General features: G+C 46.8%; 1 protein-coding gene across 4 annotated transcripts in view; it reads left to right on the forward strand.

Annotated features, from left to right (window-relative positions):
* Positions 1-20,548, forward strand: part of NCS1 (neuronal calcium sensor 1) — a 110,039-nt gene that overhangs the window by 12,518 nt on the left and 76,973 nt on the right. The gene's annotated exons all lie outside the window — the stretch shown is intronic.

A 20,548-nucleotide genomic window follows, 5' to 3' on the forward strand; every position in this document is an offset into this window, starting at 1 on the left:
TCTTTCTAGGGAAGCTCAGCCTGGTGATTCAGACATCACGATGCACTGAAGTGTTGGCGAGGAGAGCAGAACACCCTCTTCTCCCCCAAATGTCTCCCGTGGGGGTGTGTGAAAGGGAGGGGGCGGGGGGGACAGAAAAAACTGTTCAGTGGTAGGTTTCAGAGTAGCAGCCGTGTTAGTCTGTATCCGCAAAAAGAAAAGGAGGACTTGTGGCACCTTAGAGACTAACACATTTATTTGAGCATAAGCTTTCATGAGCTACAGCTCACTTCATCAGTGGTAAACATTGCTGCAATCTTTGCGGGAGAATTTCGACCGAGTTCTGAAATTCTTTCCCTTCCCTCCCACCCCTGGTGTTTTGGTTTATTTTTAGTTCAGAGCATTGGGTTTTGTAGAACATTGATAGTTTCTTAATCATTCCCCTAATGGAGTGCTCAAGTGCTGCTGTTCTCGGCTGCAAGAATTCAGAGGAGGTTAGCTTGGAAAGAGAGGAGTATAGACAGCGATTTATTGGTAGGGGGGCAGGGAGCCAGGGGAACACCCCATCCCATTAAAAAACTTTTCCCCCTAGCAACCAATAACTCACAGGCAAGGAATGCCCCCCTCCCCCATATGACATCACTTGCTAACTCGATGTGTACTTTGCCTGGATCCAGTTTCCAGATCTTTATGGGGCTTCCTGACTCAAATCTGGAATGTCACCAAAACATTGGTGCACAGAGAAAACCCCATTTCAGTTCTCCTCTCCTTGCCGCCTTCACTTCAGAACCAAGAAGCATTTTTTAATCTCTACCATTTGTAGCTTTCAAAGTTTGGGTTCATTAGACAGAGGGATCTTCTCTGTGTTATGGAGAACAGTGAGGGGTCAGACACCTGAAAGCTCCTTCTTTTTCTCCAGGAATCTTAAATATCAGCCTAATAATCTACTCTGTCAAATAGGTGGATTTTTCATTTGAATCACTGATGTAATCTTATTAACACTGGAAGCTGCTGGATTGTTTTGCTTATTGAGATCAATTCTAAGGGTGTGTTAAAGAAAAGCAGGAAGGTACAGCCAAGGCTGCTGGGTTCAAGTCTGCTTCTCTGTGCACAGGTTGGAGGTATTATTGTTGTATAGCTGGAGAGCAGTTGAAAGCTAACAGACCCAGGAGCTCTCTCTCCACTGTCACTGCTGCAGTCCCACGGCAGCACTTACCCAAAAAGGCAATAGATTAGGATGCAGCAGGTTCTCCCAAAGGGAACAGAGCCACTCTGGTGCATTGCACAACTCCATCATTCAGTGCTGCTCTATACAGCCACTGGGCAGCCTGGTGCAGAGATCATTAGAGCAAGTCATTAAAGGCTTCCAAGCCTGCATGCTACCTTTTGTCTGCCGTGATAGATCCCATCTCCATTTCTGTCCTTCAAAACAAATGGGGATGGTTCCGAGATAATCCGGCACCATCACAAACTTCCGGGCTGAGTGGTACCAGACACTGGGCTACCTTGACATCCTTTTTGGTCTCCTCTGTAGTTTCTCTTTACCCAGCAGTGGATCCCTCTGGGGAGAAATATGTGGCAAACAAAGGATCATGATATCCTATGTCTTGCCATCAAGAGATGCTGAACAAGTATAATAGTATTGTGAAATTGTCATTCATACAGGGATGTTTCCATTACTAGATGAGGCCAACGAGGGGTCATTTGTTTTAAATCAGTCATTGTGTCACCACTATTCTTCTCTCTTCTGCGTGCCCAGCTCCTCCTCCCCTATCAAAAAAAATCCCTCTACCTCTTGGTTTTGGTCAGTCTGCCCAGTGACAAGCACTATCAAAAACTATGGGCCACATTTTCAGCTAGCTGCAAGCTGGCCTCTGATTTTTCACATCTGCTCGTTCACATACAACTCACTGCACCTTTTTTTGTAGGCACTAAACTCACATTTGCACAAGCAGATTGGACAGCAAGGTGCACGCAGCCACCAACTGGATGTGTGCAGATGAAATCCGGTTGTGCGTACAGGAATGGGTAAATAAAACATGCAGACCTAACTGTCCAGATTCAGAATTTGATACCATGGACCAAATTCTCCTCTGGTAAATGAATACGACCTCCTTGATTTCAGCAGAACTGCACCCGTGTAATTAGAATTTGCCTCTGTTTGTCTAGTTCTCATCATTCCAGGCCTCATCTCTGGTGATAATCACTTTAGCTTAAGTGTTCCCGCATCTTTGCCACAGTTGTCAAGAAGAGGGAGCACTTTCCTGTCTGTCTAGGTCCTTACATGGCCCTCATCTCCGTCGTATTTGAGTGCCTCCGATTTTATCCTCCGATCCTTGGGAGTTAGAGAAGTGCTGTTATCCCCATTTACAGATCAAGAACGGAGGCACAGGGATGATAAAATGACTTTCCCAAGGCCACACGCATAAACATAGTCTCTGGCTGAAGTGGGGATTGAACCCTGATCTCCCGAGTTCAATGCCCTGTCTACTAGACCCCCTTTCTTACCCTACAGAAGTAACACTGGATTCCTAGATTAGTCAGATGGTAAGCAGCTCCTCAAAGAGACTAAAATCCTCCCTTCCACACTGGGCTCAGCGTTACCTGGCCTAATTCCCTGCACCTTATCATTCCGTCTTACGCTGCTGCTCATCATCATTGTATCGGAGCACCTCCCATGTAAAATCAATAGCAAAAAGCAGCCATGGTGGGATGTGAACCCACAACCTTTGCCTGAGCTCCTTGGTCATTACTGGAGAGGACTACTGGGCTAGCTATTATACTGCAGAGCCCATCAGCTTTAGGGTTGCTCTGTTGAGAAATTGGAAAGTGTTCAGAGAAGAGCCCTGAGACTGATTAAAGCATACCTTATAGAGAAAGACTCAAGGAGTTTAACTTACTCAGCTTAATAAAGAGAAGGTTAAGGGGTGACTTTACATGGGGTACAAATATTTGATAATGAGCTCTTTAATCTAGCTGACAAAGGTATAACAAAATCCAGTGGCTGGACGTTGAAGCTAAACAAATTCTGCCTGGAAATAAGGTGTAAATTTTTAACAGTGAGGGTAATTAATCATTGGAACAATTTACCAAAGGTCATGGTGGATTCTCTCAGTGGCGATTTTTAAATCAAGATTGGATGTTTTTCTAACAGTCATGCTGTATTTCGAACAGGAATTATTTCGGGGAAGTTCTGTGGCCTGTGTGATACAGGAGGTCAGAACAGATGATCACAATGGTCCTTCTGACCTTTGAATCTATGAAGCGTAGTACGTGGGCCAAGTTATATTGTGAATTGAGATACACAGATAGATAGATATCCCCTGGGTCTGATAATAGGTAACCAGTCTTGTCCTGTGAGGTTATGATTCCATTGTGTAGTTCCCATGACATTGTGAACCATATATATGTAGTCTGAGTGCTATAGCACCAGATCCCAAGATGGAATTTCCTTCTGTTACAGCATCATGTATTTGTGGGGTTTTAAAAAATAATCTTTTTGTTTTTGTTAATTTGAGCGACTGCTGGATAGAGCCCACCCTCCATTGCTCTACGGTACAAGGTTATCAGTACATACATATTCTATAGATGCACATAACAACGTAAAGCTTGGCTGTGTCTCAGAAACCTTATGCTGCACTTTCCCTATTAAGAAAAAGATGTATTGGGATATATTGTTAGGAAGGCATATGGGGCAGTGCTATATAGCCATCAGAACAGAGGACTAGGAACCAGGACTCCTGGGTTCTATTTCCAATTCTACTAATGACTTATGGTATTAGAAGTCAGATTTTAAAGGTATTTAGGTACCTACAGCCATAGGCGCTGACTTCTACTCACGCCAGGGGGTGCTTGACCCCTCTCTGCCCCCGGTCCCGCCTCGACTCCACCCCTGCCCTGCCCCCATTCCAACCTCTTCCCCAAAGTCTCTGCCCCAACTCCGCCCCCTCCCTACCCCTATTCTGACTCCTTTCCCAAATCCCTGCCCTGGCCCCACCTCTTCCCCACCTCATCCCCTGAACACTCCACGTTCCCTCTTCTTCCCCATCCCTTCCGGAGCTTGCTACGCCTCCAAACAGCTGTTTGGCTCCAGCAAGCGCTGGGAGTTAGGCGGAAGAGCAAGATGCAGCGCATTCAGGAGAGGAGGCAGAGGCAGAGGAGGAGGTGAGGTGGAGCGGGGAGGGGAGCTTGGCTGCCGGTGGGTGCAGAGCACCCACTAATTTTTCCCTGTGGGTGCTCCAGCCCCAGAGCACCTACGGAGTCGGCGCCTATGCCTACAGCTGCAGGTAGACGTCTAGTGAGATTTTCAGCAGTAACAAGTGCCCATATCCTGAAAGATATCTGTGCACCTAGTTTCCATTGAAATCAGTGGAAGGTAGGTGCCTAATCCTTTGAGGATCTAGGTCTAGCTACTTCGCTGCATCTTTAAGCACCTGAATACCTTTAAAAAATCTGGCCCTGAGGCTCATTGCCTCCTTGAGAAGTGTCAGAATGAAACCAGCCTGACTGGAGCCTAGATGAAATGTAAAGAGAGGTCTAACCTTTCTTGGGAGGCCAGGCTGTTGCCCCATAGGGGAATACAGCAGAAGTCAACAGTAAATTATAATAATAATTAATAATAAATAATGTAGATCTTTGCACTTCCATAGCGTGTTTCCCAGCTCCTTAAAGTGCTTTATAATCATTAATTGATTAAGCCTCTCAATGCTCTGTTGAGGTAGCTTAGAAGGACGATTTTCACTGCTGTGTGTTTTGTCCCATGAGGAAATAAGTGCCTGAGTTACAAAGTAAGTGCTTTCTGCAAGGGCCCTGAGTCAGCATAGAACTTAATCATGTGCTTAACTTTAAGCATGTGGTTAAGTCTCACTGGCTGCAATGGGAGCTAAGCATACGCTTAAGTGCTTTGCAGAACTGAGGCCGAAGTACCTTAAGTCGTGTCTCTGTTCTGTGGTGTTGTGGGGGCTCTTGGGGTATTTCTGTTCCTCGTGGCTGAGCTATTGCTTGTAATCAGAACCATGTCACGTGAGCCCAGGTGCTGTGATGATAGGCACAGTAAATATGCCTGTAAATATGACATGGGCTCCTGTCAGAATAACACCACAGCACCGGGGAGCCTCATTTGCAAACCACACTCCCAGTCCTGCAGTCACAGCATTGTCACTCGCAAATGTTGAAAAATCATGAGTCAGGGCCCTAAAATCTTGAGATTTTTTAAAAAGATGGATTTGAAGGCGATTTTTATGTGTTTTATGGTTTTTGATGCTTTAGGCTTCATGTTTTCAAGCTTTTTTCTGCAACCAGAAGGGCTAGAACCATTATTTTAATGAAAGCTGAGAGTCTCTCCTAATCACATGACCCCAGCAGCTGGGGCTTTAAGACAAAAACACTAAATATCTTGGGAATTGGCAAGGCTGCCCTTGGATCCATGCTGGTATAAGAGTCCTCCTGGGCGGATCTGACTGCAGGATTGCGGGCCAAGTCCCCGTTTTAGCAGCTGCATTTTTTGGGTCTCCAATGAATTTCCAGAAGAGAACCTGGAAGGGGCCATGCAGGGTGGGCACAGTTCTTTGTGAATACAGAATGATGCCTGCAGAAATGGAGGTCCAGGTTGAAAAACTGGGCCCAGAAAGAATAAGATGCTCTTTTCCTAAGAACTGTATCCTATTCCATATTATGTACTTTGTGAATTTTAAACTCATTCTAGTATCATTATTTGTTACTCTTTTACAATACAGCCACAAAATTGACTTTATTGCTCAACAGTAATGCACTGAATTAATGGACGTTAATTTAAGAGCAAACTGTGACTATTGATTTATATTTACTGTGGAATCTAGAGGCTGGTTGAATTCTGTGGGAAAATAAAGTTAAAATGCAGCAGTGATAAGCTAGTAACTTCTGCATGTTTTTCTGAACGAGGGGCTACAGAATTGGGGCTTGGTTATGTCTTATTTTGCTGGCATTGGGCAAACCCCCTGGTGCGAGAGACCATTCCTTTAGTGGAAATCATTGTATCCCTAGAGGCAGAATGGTGCAGTGAATAGATCTCACGGTTCTGTTCACTTTTCTGCCAGTGGCTCTCTGCCTAGAACACCAAACTCATTCCACTGCAGACGTTAGTGTGGAGCCAGGGCCAAACAACTGAGCCAAAGGACAAGCAAGACATTTTGGAGGCAAGCTGGATCAGCACTCTGTACACTGCCGTGCACAAGACCCTAGTGGGTCATAAGATTCTTGCCCAGAATAATAGACTCCAAGTATGTCACAGATTTTCGGAGAGAAAAAGGGCAGGGACAGGTGCTCTCTTCAGTGCTATTCTCTTCAACCCCCCGCTAATTAATGGCTGGCTGGCAAAGATAATAGTAAGAGAGGGAGGATTTAAGGAGAAAATACGGGACAGAAAAGACACTTGAACTGTGGAGAGGGATGAAACCCCCAGAAATTGGATGGCAGCAGGAGCCAGAGGGTCACCCATTTAGACAGTGGATTGTTCGGCCCCAGAATAAGGTTTATTAGCCAAGCTGATTACTTTCAAAATGCTCCCATTGCTTATCAGGTAAAACAGAGGTGAGATTGTAAAGAGGAAGCAGAGTGTTTAGCACCTATTGCACTCTGCGGCTGTAGATCTCAGAGCACTGCATGTAGACAGGTAGATGTTACTAGGCACGTTTACAGATGAAGTGTTTTTCCCAAGGTCACCTGGAGAGTCAGTGACACAGAGTCAGGAGTAAAATCCAGGTCCCTTTCCGAATCCAGGCCCCTCTCCAAACCCAGCTGCTTTCTGCACAGCAGACTTTACTGTTATACTGCCAGGTAGCCCAGGTCTGCTTAGCAACTAGCCTTTTCTGCCTTCTCTCTAGGGTCGTGTCTACACTAGACTTAGTTCCCTTATAATTGCCTGCTGTTACTGCTGCCAATACAGCCCCCAGCTGGAGTGCCACCAGCATCTTAATCATTGTGTCAGGCTGGTACAACCAGCCCCTGGGAGCAGATGGGTATGCAATTCCTTAGGCAGCCTCCTCTATAGCTGGGGAACTCCAGAGCTACCTGCCCTGTGGATAACTGTCTTCCCAGCATTCCTAGGCAAACCCCAAACACAGGCACCTCTTCCCATTGCAAGGCAGTGCATGGCCTCTGTGTTGCAATTTGCCCTTGCATCGGGCTCGAGGTTACAGTATTTAGGCGGGACTCTGCCCCCTGTGTTCCTGAAAGCAGACCTTGACCCTGGTTTTCAGTGGTGCTTAACGCTGCAGCCCTCACTAGCTTCAGCTGTAGTTGTAGGTTCTCGGCACCTCTGCAAACCAGGCCCATGCTGAACAAGGGAAAATAGAGCTCCTCTTTTAGGAGCTGAACCCCGGTATGTTTGCCACGTGCATTTCGTGTCTGACCATTTCCAGAGCTGTTCTTTACCTGCGTGCTGTCACTGAACAAGGCTGTCTGTCTTAAGCATCTTTAACACAGTCGTTGTGGCATCTCAGCGTTTTTAGTGATGTGTGTCCTGAGGAGTGATTTTCCAGTAATCTCTGATCCTGCACTAAACTCTTGTATAGCATTAAGGTGCAGAGTTAAACAGATGTTATGTTCCACCCCAGAGGTGGCTGTATTTTGGTGGTGGGGGCGGTGATCCCTGGATGTCTAGTTTAGAGCACTCTGGGATCCTGGATGAATGTAAGATCTGATTGTGTCAGACTAGAAATTAAGAGGCTGAACTGCAGTTTCCCTTCACTCCCGAAGTAAACCAGTCAGTTCTCCTCTCCAGAACATCCTGCTGAGGTTCACGCACTTGCTTTACTTGGACAAGCGGAGTCCAGAGCCGTGTGCCAGCTGAGAAAGGCCGTTTCTCGCGCTGGCTCACTTGTTGCCATGCTTCTTGTCAGTGGCAATTAATATTTACAAGAATGTGAAAGGGAGGCTTAGCTGGAGGAAGGAGAGCATCCATCCAGCCTGCATGCATTCAGAGCAGGACAGAGGCAGACAGCTGGGCTGAGGGCAGGCAGCTTGCGGGCCAGCCATTGCATGATCACCTCGTGTTCTCCCACTTGTAGAGAGGCTGGTATGATTCTTGGGGAGAGCTCTTCGAGCAGGTGGGCAACGCTGCCCAAGTGTTTATCTTCTGTCCCAGGAGGTGGGATCAGGAGATATGAAGGGGGAAATGAGGGACCTGATGGTTTGAGAGATACACAGAGACGTTTGCTCCAGCTGTGCCTGCTCTGTGCAGGGTGAGATGACACCTTGGTAAAAGCATTTGAGCCCTGTTTATGCGGAAGCCAGTAGGGAAGGACAGCGGTGAGGTTTGCTTCTCTGCCCAGGTCACCAGTTCCAAGCCAGCTGGGTTGGTGGGGACCCCAAGTTAGTATCAGGTGATGGCCTAAGACAGCGATATTCAACCTTTGCTGAACCGGGACCACACAGCATCCCCCCACCTCCATGTAACCAGATCTAGTCAGCACTTCCCCCCGCCACGTTTAGCAGTATGGGAAAGGCAGGGTGAGTGTGACACCCAGATGCTTGTCTTAGAACCCCTGGTCTACATGGAGCGAGATGTTGGGTTTCAGTCTCCTTCCTCCTGGGCAGATGTCCACACGTGAGCCATCACCACAACTGGCATTGACTGGTCAGCAGTCTCAGCAGGGAGAGCAGGGACTGAACTCCCCTCTCATCCCTACAGATGGCTTCTCTAGGTCAGGCGCAAGGCCTGTTGCCAGGGCAGCACGGGGGGACCTGCTCTACTGGTAGAGGGTGTCATTTGGTAAGGCTGGCTAATCTAATTCACTCCCAAGGAACTAGACGGGAAATGGTGCTGTAGGAGTGAAGGAAGCGTGGGGACACTGGTCCAGGTCGAGGATCTCTTGGTGGTGGACACAGCCTCCTGTGTCTAGAGACAGCATGGTCCAGTGGACTGGGCTGTGACTCAGGAAGCTTGGGTTCTAGTCCTGGCTCTGATAGCTCAGTGGTTTGAACACTGGTCTGCTAAAACCCAGGGTTGTGAGTTCAATCCTTGAGGGGGCCACTTAGGGATTGGGGGCAAAAATTGTGGATTGGTCCTGCTTTGAGCAGGGGGTTGGACTAGATGACCTCATGAGGTCCCTTCCAACCCTGGTATTCTATGATTCTAAGTGACCATTGCCCTTCCCCTCCTTTGTCTATTTAGACCAGAAGCTCTTTGGTGCAGGGATGGTGTATGTACAGCACCTTGCACAGTGGGGCCCTGATCTTGGCTGGAGCCAAGGCGCTACCTTAGTAGAGGTGCCCCTCAATGACATTCCCTGGAAAAGCAGCATGAGTGCATTCTCCACAGAGAGGGCAGAGCCGTCATTTGACGTCCCTTCACATTCTACCACAGGGGAGCAGCTGCAACTTGAGGACGCCCTGCCCAGTGGGAAGAGAGGTTCCCCTGGCGTTGTTGGGCTGGGATTTTGAGAGGAAGAGCTCACAGCATGGCCCCAGCGCTGGGTGTGGCTTTTTCTCCTACACCATAAGCCCAGTCTCTCACCCAGTACTTCCTGGGCATTTTGGAAAGCTCCCTTTCTGTAAGGGGCAGTGGGGATGCTTGACTGGTGCTTGCTTCATCTCCTCCTCCTCCTGACTAACCCAGAGGGAGCTGAGCTCTGAAGGGAGGGAGAGGACAGAGGTTTCATAAGGCATGCTGGGAGGGTAGCGGGGTGGGGGGGTAGAATGGGGGAGGGAGACAACTGCATTGTCGTATCCCTCTATGGAAGGAGCGACAGAGAGCAGCGAAATCCTACCCTGTCCCCTTGCAGGCCGCAGAGAGAACCTGCCTAATGCTGCGGCGGCATCAAAAGAGTCATATTTCATTTATCCACTGACATGTTAGCTTATCTGCAGCGCGTTCTCCCGACCCTGGCTGGCTGGTGCTGTAATTAAGGTTGTGAAACAAGAAGCTCTGAAGCCATTAAAGGTGCCGATTCCAAGAACAAGTCCACGTGACTAGCTTCTTTCTCTGGGGGTGACATTGCCTCTCTCGTTCCTTCTTACTTTATTTCTTTCTCATTCTTTTTTCTCTCTTTCTCCTTCTTTCTGTACTTCTGCTTGTGGTCGTGGCACTTCTGGGGCCCCAGCCTCTTGGTTCGCACCAAGAGCACCAGCATAACAATCGAACGCACAGGGAAATGCACTGAAAGCCATATGTGCTACAGACGTGCCATCCCCCACTGCCCAGAGGTGCAAAAGCAAGGATGAGGCCAGCTCCATGGTGGGAGAGTTGTGGGGTACTCAGACAGTGCAGTGATGAGTCCATGCAGGGCTATATATACGAGTCTCTCGCAAGCTGGGATTACTAGACAATGCTGCTTCTCCGAGAATTATGGTTATTGTCTGAGCAATTGCCTGTGTGAGGGCTGCTGCGAGCTTTTTTGTCCTAGAGATACAAATTATGCAGATGGGCGAGGTTGTTCTATATGCTAATGAAAGATTAGGGCTTGTTTCCTGAACCTTCCTCAAATTATCCTGCCTCTGAGGCATATCTTAGACTTCTAAATGGAATAATGTTTGTCGGCTTTTTTTCTTTTCTGAGCTGAACGTGTGTTTCTTTCAGGCCCTTTTGGCTGGCTCTTTGTAAGTAATAAATGTTATTCTGAAGAGATTCTCCAGTTCTGATCCTTCCTCCCTGATACGAAAATATTGACTGCCCTTGGTGATGCCACAGCAGTTCCCCCCACCATTTTATTGGCTATCTAGGTACTTATATGGGCTTCATCACTATGGTATCTGAGCATCTCCCCGTCACAAATGGGTTATAGGCTCCCTAGGAGGTAGGGTCTCCCATTTTTACACAAGGCTAAAACTTGCCCAGACTCACACAATGGTAGAGCCAGGACTTGATCCCAATGCTCTTGAGTCCCAGTTTCGTGCCCTATCCATGAGATTATCCTTCCCAGTCTAGCATGCATATGGGATTTAAGCCTACTGGGGGCCTTCTGTTGGTCTGAGGAGCAATCTCCTGCCTTTACATTTCTCCCCCACACATGCTGTGGCTAAGAAGACAGGGTTTCCCTTCAGTGCCTTTGGAGAAACTGTCTATTTCAGAGCTGTTCCATGAATGTGGCAGTGGTGAAAATCCAGTGGGAGCAAGGAGAATTACCCAAGCAACGAGCCAAGTTTTATTTAAAACTAGGGCTGTCAAACGATTAAAAAAATGAATCAAGATTAATCGCTCGATTAATCGCAGTTAAACAACAATAGAATACCATTTATTTAAATATTTTTGGATGTTTTCTACATTTTCAAATATATTGATTTCAATTACAACACACACTACAAAGTGTACAGTGCTCACTTTGTATTTATTTTTATTACAAATATTCGCATGGTAAAAAAGAAATAGTATTTTTCACTTCACCTAATACAAGTACTGTAGTGCAATCTATGTTATGAAAGTTGAACTTACAAATGTAGAATTGTATACAAAAAAACCCCTGCATTCAAAAATAAAACATTTAGAGCCTACAAGTCCACTCAGTCCTACTTCTTGTTCAGACAATTGCTCAGACAAACAAGTTTCTTTACATTTTCAGGAGATAATGCTGCCCGCTTCTTGTTTCCAGTGTCACCTGAAAGTGAGAACAGGCGTTCACATGGCACTATTGTAATCAGCGTCCCAAGATATTTACATGCCAGATGCAGTAAATTTTCATATGTCCCTTCACACTTCGCCTACCATTCCAGAGGACATGCTTCCATGCTGATGACGGGTTTTGCTCAATAATAATCCAAAGCAGTGCGGACTGATGCACGTTCATTTTCATCATCTGAGTCAGATGCCACCATCTTTGGTGGTTTGGGTTCCGTAGTTTCCTCATCGGAGTGTTGCTCTTTTAAGACTTCTGAAAACATGCTCCACATCTCATCCCTCTCAGATTTTGGAAGGCACTTCAGATTCTTAAACCTTGGTTCGAGTGCTGTGGCTATCTTTAGAAATCTCACATTGGTACCTTCTTTGCATTTTGTCAGATCTGCAGTGAAAGTGTTCTTAAACCGAACATGTGCTGGGTTGTCATCCCAGACTGCCATAACACGAAATATATGGCAGAATGTAGATAAAATAGAGCAGGAGACATACGATTCTCCCCCAAGGAGTTCAGTCACAAATTTAATTAATACATTTTTTTTTAACGAGGATCATCGTCATGGAAGCATGTCCTCTGGAACAATGGTTGAAGCATGAAGGGACATATGAATCTTTAGCGCATCTGGCGGGTAAATATCTTGCAATGCCGGCTACAAAAGTGCCATGCGAACACCTGTTCTCACTTTCTGGTAACATTGTAAATAAAAACAGGGCAGCATTATCTCCCGTAAATGTAAACAAACTTGTTTGTCTTAGCAATTGGCTGAACAAGAAGTAGGACTGAGTGGACTTGTAGGCGCTAAAGTTTTACATTGTTTTGTTTTTGAGTGCATTATGTAACAAAAAAAAATCTACATTTGTAAATTTCACTTTCACGATAGAGATTGTACTACCATACTTATATGAGGTGAATCAAAGATGCTGTTTCTTTTTGTTTTTCATTTTTACAGTGCAAATATTTGTAATAAAAATAATAATATAAAGTGGGCAATGTAAACTGTGTATTCTGTGTTGTAAATTGAAATCAAATATTTCAAAATGTAGAAAAACATCCAAAATATTTAATAAATTTCAATTGTTTAATTCTATTCTAGTAAACATTCTATTGTTTAAGAGTGGGATTAAAAGTGCGATTAATCGCGATTCATTTTTTAATCGCGATACATTTTTTGGAGTTAATCACGTGAGTTAACTGGGATTAATTGAGAGCCCTGTTTAAAACCATTGTGGAAGAACATGTTTTTCACAGGGCAGCTGATCTCTTCGCAGACAATGGACCTGGGCCCTGCTGGATGGACTGAAAGATGTATTTGGTCATTTCCATCTCTGATTTCCAGGCTGCACCAACAGGCAGCTTGGGAGGGAATCCCATCAACTCTTGGGAAAGCCACAGCTAAATGCTACATGTAATGAAATTAATGCAACTTCCAGATACTGCTGCTGAGTATGTTTTGCCCATACAATTATTTGATTCCCAAAGAGAGTCATTCTCCCCTGCTCTTCCCCTACTGTATTTGTTGCAAACAGTGAATTTGTGTTTTTTGTTTTTTGTTTTGTTTTTTTTTCCTGAACCCAATTTCCGAAACCTTGTGTTAGGCCCTTAAATATTTAATAGTGTCTGGAGAGGATTTTAATTAGTGTACTTGTTGATCCCAACCCCAGGGGAAATGAGAACGGATTGGCTTTTGGATTTGTTTGTTCAGTGTAGTAGCTAGACAAGCCACAAATGGCACCCATTAAAGAGAAGATTGCTCTGCTTATTGTATAATACTTTAACAGTAACTGTCACAGGGTGGCGGGGCTCTTTAAGGGGAGCTGGGCACAGCCCCATATGCGAGGCAATTAATTCCCTTCCCCAGAGGGAGTGATGAGCCCAGGAGGGGCTGAAGGGAGAAGGGAGGCTGCCAGAAGGATGCCCTGGAAGTTGCTGCTCAGTAGAGAGCTGGGAGCAACCCAAAAGAACCCCAGAGGTGCTGAAGGGAGAAGGGAGGCTGCCAGAAGGAGGCCCTGGAAGTTGCTGCTCAACAGAGAGCTGGGAGCAACCCGCTGAAGGGAGAGACTGAAAACCCAGGAAGGGCTGAAAGCAGAGGCTGGGCTGAAAAGTGCCTAAACCATGCGGCAAGAAGACAGACCCCCAGGCAGGAGGGGCTGAGCACCGCTGGAGACAGGGCTGAAGACTCTGTGTCTTGTTCGTTGTGGACTTGGATGTCCTGGAAGGGCTGGACTTGTTTTCTTCAATTAATTAGCCAGAGAGTCACTGTGGCATCCAAGCCAGGCTGTGAGATCCAGCCTGAGTGAGGGGAGGCTCAGGCAGCAGCGAGCTGAGCCAGGTCCCAGGAAGGTGGAAGGTCACCCTATGACACTAACAAATCATGGTAATAAAGCTTTGTCCTCCCATAGCACCTTTACTGTGAGCATCTCAGAGCGCTTTGCACACGCTTATCAGCTTGGCTTCATGGCCCGCTGTGATGTAGGCACTGTTATCCCTGTTTGACATATGGGGAAACTGAGGCACAGAGCAGTGAGGTGACTCGCTCAAAGTCATACAGGTAGTCAGTGGCCAAGCTGGGGGTAGAACGCAGGATTCCTGGGTTCTTATTTCCTGCCTTAACAAGTAGGCAGTGTGTCCACTAGGGACGGTTTCCACAAATTCCCCGCTGTTGCTAACACTGGGTCAGCTCCACCAGTGCTAGCCGCCTGGAGAGCCCAAGCATACATGGGCACCAATATCGTTAACCCGGCTTGGAACAGGGCTAGGTGACATGGTGGTAAAGACGGTGGTGGTCAGTGTACAGAATGACTCCTACTGTGAAGGCAGTGTGGTCCTGTGCTGGGGGACTGGACTGCAAGATGGAAGACGTGTGTGCTGTTCCCAGTTCTGGCTTGCGGGATGACCGTCGGTAGGTCACTCCAGCAACGGTGCCTCGTTTTCTGCCTCCATAATACAGGCATAATGATACCTACCCCCTGTATAAAGCACTTAGTGCTTTTCATCTGTAGAGCTCTATATCAGTGATAGCTAGGTGTTGGGGGAACTCGACCAGTGTTGGTGGAATTTGGCAAAGATGTCAATGCTGAAACAGCTGGAGTGTAGCTGAAATCCAGATTTACTCATGGTTCTCTCAAGCTTTTAAGGGCTAGCTTGGAAATATATTCTTATTAACAAAAGAAAGTATTTTGATAGGCCAGGGAGCAGTCTAGCGTTGAAACCATTTCTGACCAATGAGTCTCACCTGGTTTGCCCTGTCTACACTGGTTGACCAAACTCTGCTAGAACCTGGTTTAGTGGAAGTAATGTTTCAAAAGCAGTTTCCTTGCAAATGTCAATAGGATCTAGGGACCAGATCCTCAAAGGTATTTAGGTGCCTAACTCCTATTGATTTCAATGGATCGGAGCGTAACAGAGCATCGTGTATGGTAGAACTTTGGACAACATGACTGTTGCAGACAAGGCAGACAATGAAGCAGGTTTGCTGATCCTAGGTGTTGCTGAGGATGCTGGTTGTTGGCTACGTAAGGAGGAAGTGGGAATAAGGATATAAGAATAAATCAAAATTATTTTAATGTGTGCAAATGGCTCCCTTCCCTGTGTGCTGGCCCAGTCACAAGCAGTTACTGGTGACACGCCAGTAGCAAATCTGGCTTTGAACTAGTCTCTGAATCCAGATAGGCATGCTGAGCCCCGGGGGGTTAGGAATGTGGTGTGTATTTAATGTTTAACCAGAGACACAGTTTACATTTTTAAACTTGAATTTTTGTGAGGGGGAAATGGGTAGACCAAAAAACATCAGATGTCAAACTATTAATGCTCAGGATCCTTCTATTTCAAAATAATGGGCTTAAAGTTATTATAATTTATATTACAGTAGAGTATGCAGATCCCAGCTGAGATCCGGGCCTCTTTGTGCTATGTGCAGTACAAATACAGAATAAGAGACAGTACCTGCCCCAAAGAGTCTTCAGTCTCGAAACAGGCAAGGGAGTGAGGGGAAACTGAGGCATGAAGAAATAAAGTAACTTGTTTAAGCTCCCTTGTAGAGCCAGGAATAGAATCCAGACTCCTAGCCCATAGTCTGCTATACTAGACCAATGGGTCTCAACCTTTCCAGACTACTGTACCCCTTTCAGGGGATTTGTGGATTTGTCTTGCGTGTCCCAAGTTTCACCTCTCTTAAAAACTCCTTGCTTACAAAAGCAGACATAAAAATGCAAAAGTGTCACAGCTGCACTATTACTGAACAATTTCTTTCTTTCTCATTTTTACCATATAATTATAAAATATTGTACTTACATTTCAGTTTATAGTATATAGATAGGGCCCTTTGTTTTCGGTTTTTATTTTATTTAATTTTTCCTGGGAATTTATCAGTGTTTATTACTACAACAACAAAAACAGGTCAAAATTGGTAGAAAAGGTATTAATAATTTTTCTGGGTAAATATCAGGGTTGGATGGAAGGACAGGGCGAAAAAGTATTCAGTAGATCAGTCCTTTGATGAATGGAATTCAAGGTGGTTTGCTGGAGAACTAAAACAGAACTCAAAACACATTGCCAGCTCTGAGTTTAATAAAGCAATACATCTCTGATCCCCAAATAAAACTTTTCATTAGAAAAAACAGTTTACTGTTGTAGACTTAGAACTGTTAGCCTATAAATATTTACATTTAAGAAATGGGCCACACCATTTGCAGCACATACACTCAGCTTCATCCTTTTCTCCTGTTTTTGATTTTTTAAAGCTTTTGAATACTTCCGGTGTTCTCAAACGTATTCTGATACAGATCTTCATTTTCTTCCCATTTTAGTGAAACCGTTCTCTGCTAACAGCTTGAAATGTGTATGTGGTGAGTGTGAGATTCATCAGTACGTTCAGATGCGCAGGCACTTCAGAGCTTGCATGCGTGCCTGTTTATTGTGTGTATTTTCTAGACTAATACATAGCCTTCCTTCAACTTTGCATATGCACACAGCTTTGCATATGCACACAGACTAATGTATTATTGTAATACATAGATCTCATGCAATGGATTGTGTTTTCCTAATAAAGCAAGTTTTTTTTTTATATATATATTTGAATGATACAAAAGTAGGGTGAAAATCGGAAAAAAACAAATAATACTTTTTGTAAAACCCAGGATTTTTTGGTAAATATTGGTTTAAACTGAAAACCACAGGGTTCTTATAGAGAACAGTATAAACAAGTCATTGTATGAAATTTTAATTTGTACTGATTTTGCTCATGCTTTTTAGGTAGCCTATTGTAAAACTAGGCAAATATCTAGATGAGTTGATGTATCCCCTAGACCTCTGCGTACCCCTAGGGGTACATGTACCCCTGATTGAGAACCATTGTACTAGACCACTGCGAATACTACTAAAGGCTTATCTTGGGTAACTGAGTCAGTCATTCCTGGATGGAGATTCCAGCCATATTTATCTAACTAGCAAATACAGCTTCTCAAGTAAGACGTTTCCAGCCACTTTACATCCTCTTCTCTTCAAGAACCAGCGTTTCTCTTGAGGTCTCTGGGTTGCATCAGGAAAGTCCCACTGAAGATGAGACAGTCTCTTCCCCTGGTCGAAGGAGTCTCTCTGGCAGTCCTGTAACTAACCACTCATAGGCAGTGTAGTCCACATGCTGATCCCAGACTGCTAGTTCGAGCCAGGCTTTAGGCACCAAGACAGATTAATCTAGGAGCCAGAAAGAACCATAGCAATCTCCCTGTGTCCGGCAGCCCCAGTAAAGAAACCCCTTCAAATGACCGCAACCAAGTCCTGCCTCTGCTGTGAGAGGCAGGACGCTGTGTTGCAGTGGGCAGTGTACGTCCTGTCTTATAAAACCCAAGGAACTGGTACGAAATATACGGTATGAAAGTGGCTTTTGTAGGCTCTGTGCAGTCACCTGGTGTGTTTTTGTTGCTCATGTTTATGAAGAAGCTGGCATAAAACTGGGCTGCTGGGCTGGCTCCTAAGAAAACGAGTGCTAATCCCTCAGAGGGCCTGATCCTGCTTGGGCCATTTGGGTGTTACTGTAACATAAATAACGAGGATGATTAGTAATCTAAAGGCCCAGGCCTGCAGGTTGCTGAGTGCCTGTAACTGCAACATTCCCTTGGGCTATACAGTAACTAATTCTGATCATCTTGAAAATCCTTTGTCCCTGAGGGTAGTGTGCAGTGCACATTATATGATGCAAACAGGGCCAGAGTCTGCACTCAGTGTCTGCACATCCAGCCAGCCCCACTGCAGACTCAACAGTCTGTTATGCTCTGAAGCGCGTACACACCTAGCCATTTCCATGCTTAAGAAAGGGCTCGAGAAGAGCCCGAGAGAGGCAGCTGACTTCCCTGGCGGGTGAGAGAAATTGAGGCGATAGTGTGATTCTTCTTCCGAGGGGGTGCCTGGTGGGTGTCTCTTGGCAGGAGAGTCTCGGGATATGTCTGTACTGCAGCAGGGAGGGAGCCTCCCAGCCAGGGTAGACAGACTTGTGCTAGAGGGGCTGGCACCATTGCAGCACCAGTGCAGGCTCAGGCTGGCCACGTGAGCTTGGCCTGTCCCTGCCCCGGGTCCGAGCTCGGGTGACTAGCTCAAGCCTCCGCTGGTCCCGCTACAGCCACACGGCTATTTTTAGTGTGCTCGCGTGAGCCCTGCCAGTGCAAGTCTGGCTACCCAGGCTGGGAGGCTGGCTTCCAGCTGCAGTGTGGATGTACCCGTAGGGGCTGGCTGCTGTCCTAGCTGGCCTGAGAGAGGATGCCAGTGTCAGGGATAGGATCACACGGGGTATGTCTATACTGCAAAAAACAAGGTGTGTCCTTAACTCAGGTTAAAACAGCAGTGAAGACATAGTAACTCGGTGTTTAACGTGGGTTAGCAGCTCAAGTTCAACCCCAGACTCCCCTGTGGGCTTTAACACGAACGGCTAACCTGAGTTAAGAGCCAAGTAGCTCTGTCTTCTCTGCTTTTTTTAACCCAAGTTAGCTAACTCGTGTTAAGACCCCGCCTTTTTTACACGGCAGACACACCCACAGACACTGGCTGCATGGGAGACAATGATGCTGCCATCAAACTGTGGGCATGTCAATGCAGGCCCATTGCTCTGTGGATGCTGTCACTGTCACTTTGAGGCTGGCCTGCCCTGTATTGCGCCACCGTTAATTCATTTTTGCCTAAGCATGCTCATAGTTAGATGTTCCAAATCCATGATGGAAGCTGCATTGGGTAGCGGCAGTGCAGTGCAGTGGTTACAGCACAGGGCTGGGATACTGGAGATGGAGACAATAGTCCCAGCTCTGCCATGGGCCACTGCTCAAGTTGCGTGGCCTCCCTGTGCTGTGGTTATCCCAGTGGTGAAGCAGGGATAATAATGCTAACTGACCTTTGTAAGGTGCTTGGCAATTGTTGGGTGAAAAGTGCCGTATAGCAGCAAATAAACTAGGTCTGTTGCTCCCAATATCTCATTTCGGTGTCTGCAGAGCCCCCATTGCTGCACTCAGTGCTACTTCCATTCCAGAGCAAGAGGCCAGGAATCAGGAGTTCTCAGGTCTCGTCTCAACTCTGCCAATGACTCACTGTGTGACTTGGGCCAGTCACTTCACCATCTGTTGCCCCATCTGTAGTGTGAGGCTCACACCTCACAGAGCGGATGATGTTTGTCAAGGGCTTTAAGATGCTCAGCTTAACGGTGCTGTAGAAGGGAAAATTTTAAGGCACCACCACCATTCATGATGGTAGGATATAATGTGACCCACTGGTTGCTGTGTGTTATGGCCCCCCTCTGTGCCTAATCCACAGAGGCCATGAGTTACAGCCACAGCTACAGAGCCTTGTGGTGACTCGAGTGTTTAGCTCCAGAAGTCCCTGCTGGTGGCTGCCATAGTAACCTGGGAGACAGTTGTGTGTGAGGAGATGGCTGCCCCGTGTGAACATTCGGGGGGGGGGGGGGCAGCATGTCCATCTAGGGAGCTTTACAGACAGACCCTGCTGGTCTAGAACGTGGCCCAGGGAGCCTCCCTGACATGTTTCCTATTTGTCACTTGGTACACACAGGGAGCTCCCTCCCCTTCTGAGCCGGCCTGCCCTGCTTTAAAAGCTCCGCACTGAGCTGTGGTCCTGATTTCACGGTGAGGCCAGCAAACTCCTCTCACCCCTGATGTCAGCACCCACCTCTAGTCCTGAGCATCCCTAGGCAACGGGCCTTCAGCCGTGATGGACTCTCCCTTCCCAGCCCCTCCCTGCGAGTGTGCATGTGAGACAATAAATGTTGCACACCTGGGTCAGTGGTGTGAAATCTCACTTTTCCTGCATCTTAAGCCTTGTTGGCTCATTGGAACAGCAAGTCCCCGTTTTGGGAGGTGGGTAGAGGCCAATGGCCTGGAAGGCCCATGAAGCTACTGAACAGGGCGATGGTTGCACACACTCCAGTCCTCACCCCCCCGTTGTTCCAGCCATGCCATGCGACTGTCTGTGAAGGGGAAGCAGCCCCTTTCCACTTCCCCCCCCCCCTCCCTTCTCTCATTTCAATCAAGTTTCTCCTCTCCAGGCAGTAATGAATTTGCCGTCCCCGCTATCTGCTCTTCTCGCTGCCTGGCAAACACCAATTAATGAGCTTAATCAATGCTTAACAAGAGCGGCTTCTGGTGGCCTCGGGGGAAGGGGTGTGTGGGCAGGGGGATTAAGAGGGGACGGGGGCAGAGCAGCCTCAGGCGGTGTGTTCCTCACAAGAGTGCCACTCAGCATTTACTCCACCCCTAAGCCAAAAGGTTGGGGTGGGAGGGAGCAGGCAGGTCTCTGGACTCCTGTGCAACCCTCCACAAGGAGGGGCATGGGGACAGCTCTGGGCTGGGGAGGAGGTGAGGGGGTGCTTATTATGATTAACTCGTGAGACTGTGGTAGCCCCCAAAGCACCCGTTGGGGTGGGGGCCCCATTATGCTGGGCACTGGGATGCCCAGTGAACGCTGGCGATGTGCCAGCTTATCGGAAA

The sequence above is a fragment of the Chelonia mydas genome, chromosome 16 (assembly GCF_015237465.2).
Source record: "Chelonia mydas isolate rCheMyd1 chromosome 16, rCheMyd1.pri.v2, whole genome shotgun sequence".
NCBI lineage: Eukaryota > Metazoa > Chordata > Testudines > Cheloniidae > Chelonia > Chelonia mydas.